The 2,573-nt window shown below is 35.6% G+C and overlaps 1 long non-coding RNA gene across 1 annotated transcript; it reads left to right on the plus strand.

Moving 5' to 3' along the window:
• Positions 1-944: 944 nt before the first annotated feature.
• LOC119595116 lies at positions 945-1,561 on the plus strand. Its single transcript, XR_005230685.1, has 2 exons — positions 945-989; positions 1,453-1,561. It is a non-coding gene; the product is annotated as an uncharacterized LOC119595116 (long non-coding RNA).
• Positions 1,562-2,573: the final 1,012 nt, after the last annotated feature.

A 2,573-nucleotide genomic window follows, 5' to 3' on the forward strand; every position in this document is an offset into this window, starting at 1 on the left:
ATTATTGTTATTATTATTATAACTCTGATTATTATCATTATTGTTATTATTATCATTATAATAATAAAAGTAATAATAATAATAATGATATTGATAATAATAATAATAATAATGACTAGTAGTAGTAGTAGTAGTTGTGGTAGTATTACAATTATTATCATTATTGTTATTAATATTATCATTGTTATTATCATTATCATTATTATTATTATCATCATTATCATTATTATCATCCTCATCGTCATTATTATTATTATTATTATTTATTATTATTATTATTATTATTATTATTATTACCACTACTACTACTACTACTACTACTACTACTACTGCTGCTGCTGCTGCTGCTGCTGCTACTACTACTATTATCGTTATAATAATAATAATTATAACAATTATAATAACAATAATAATTATTATTATTTTTATGGTTAGCATTATTACCGTTATTATATCCTTTATTGATATTGTTATTGTTATTATTATTATTATATATTTTTACTATTATCATTATTATTATCATTATTATTATTATCACCATCATCATTATCATTATTGCTATTGTTATCATTATTATTATTATCCTTATTATCATTTCATATTATAATTATAATATATATAATATAGAGAGAGAGAGAGAGAGAGAGAGAGAGAGAGAGAGAGAGAGAGAGAGAGAGAGAGAGAGAGAGAGAGAGAGAGACAGAGAAAGCAGACAGAGATAGTACAGGCACAAAAACAGACAGAAAAGAGACACAAACCAAGAGACACAAGACAGAGAAACAATAAGCAAAATAAACAGGGTGGAAAAACAAACAAACCCAGAAACACAAACTGATCAAAAACAAAAACGACAACAGCTGACGTCTCAACGACAATTTCCCCCGAGAGTACGACACCGGCCGACGGAATTGGCAACTCGCAGACGGCACCGCCAGGCAGTTGCCAGGTCGTGGCGAGGGAAGGAGGGTCGTGTCGCTCGCCCAAGAAGTGTGAGGCTCAGAGGATCCGGGTCTTCCTCATTCTCACTCACACACGCCTCTTCTTAACCGGATTTTGAGAAACCCACACACGTGTTTTATTAACCGTTTTTTTTTTTCATTTTTTAGAAATTGCCGCTCTCTCCCCTCACTTCTTTTTCCTTCGCGTTTCTTGTTCTGAATTTATTTCGGGAGGAGGCATTGTTAGTTTCAAGAAACTACTACTATATTACTCTCCCTGTATTCTTCTCTGTGTGATAAAAAAAAAAAAACATGCTTTAAAATGCATGCTTGACATTTCGAGAGTGAAGTCATCGAAACCACATGTTTCTCAGGCGGTTCCTTTTCATCTGTTGTCCAAGACTTCTGTCATCTGTTATCTGTGCTAGACCCGTCTCTTGTGTCTTAAGGGTGCAGTGGGAAACGTACTTGGAGGAGTTGATTAGTGTAATAAAGTTCGTTTTTCCTGTTACAGGTAAAGGTGTAATATAATCGGATGTTTCGTATGTCAAAAAATGCACGAGGGAGATTCTTCGTCTGCGTGACTGTGGCGTGTGGACGTACCTAATTTTTTTTTTTTTTAAGAAAAAAGAAGAAATTTAAGAAGTGATACCCCAATAAGAGAAAATAACAGCGTTTCTGTATCGAGCTAACAAAGATCAAGGTAGTCTCATCTGAAACAACAGAATTCACGTGTCGAATTTCAACAACCACAAGACAACAGCTGACTGGACTCCAAGCTTCAAAAAAGAACCACCATGTCTGACGGGTTGCTGAACGGCAGCGGGGGGAAGGAAATGAAGCTGAAACTCACCACTTCAGAGACCAATTCGACGCTCGTGTCCCCTACGACGCCGCCCTCAGAGCTCCACTTCCCCCTGGTGGAATCCAACGAGAACGGTGAGTGAGGAGGGGGACGGCCCGTGGTATTTATAGGCCTAGTTACTTTAAACTTCTGGCTTTTGGTGCCCGTTATTCATGTTGTTGTTGTTGTTGTTGTTTTTGTTGTTTTTATTAACTAGGAAATGTCATTCCATTCATATAGGTCTCTGGATCTTGAAGTCATGTTTTGATAATCTATTCATAACTACTTGATACTTCTGTTTTGCCGATTTTTATTTTTAGGCGTTCCGTCGCTTAATCTAGTTATGCACCAGTTAGACGAGGGGAGCAAAATCACAATAGAAACAATAGAAAACCATTCTAAAACACAACAAAACGATTAACGCAAAGTTAACCTTCATCATGAAAATTCAAAACGCTGTTCTTGACCTTCACGACATCTTTAACGAAGGGAAAACTCTGTCGCTTAAAGTAATGTTACCTGTTTGTATACATTTACGATTTTAGAGCTGTTAATGTGCCCAAGATGCGATATAAGGATGATTTGAAGGATATATATGTGGCCGTGTATGTGAGGAGACATTAACAAACCCGAAAATTATGTGTGAAGCGACCAAAAATACGACTGGTAGTTGTAGATTACTAAAGTTAAACTGGTATGGTTTAAGTATGTATTTGTGTGTTGTTGGGTAGGGGGGTTAAATGTATGCTTGCATATGCATGACCGTCGTTTATGTGTGTGTATGTTTGTTT

This window comes from Penaeus monodon, chromosome 35, assembly GCF_015228065.2.
Source record: "Penaeus monodon isolate SGIC_2016 chromosome 35, NSTDA_Pmon_1, whole genome shotgun sequence".
NCBI classification, from domain to species: domain Eukaryota; kingdom Metazoa; phylum Arthropoda; class Malacostraca; order Decapoda; family Penaeidae; genus Penaeus; species Penaeus monodon.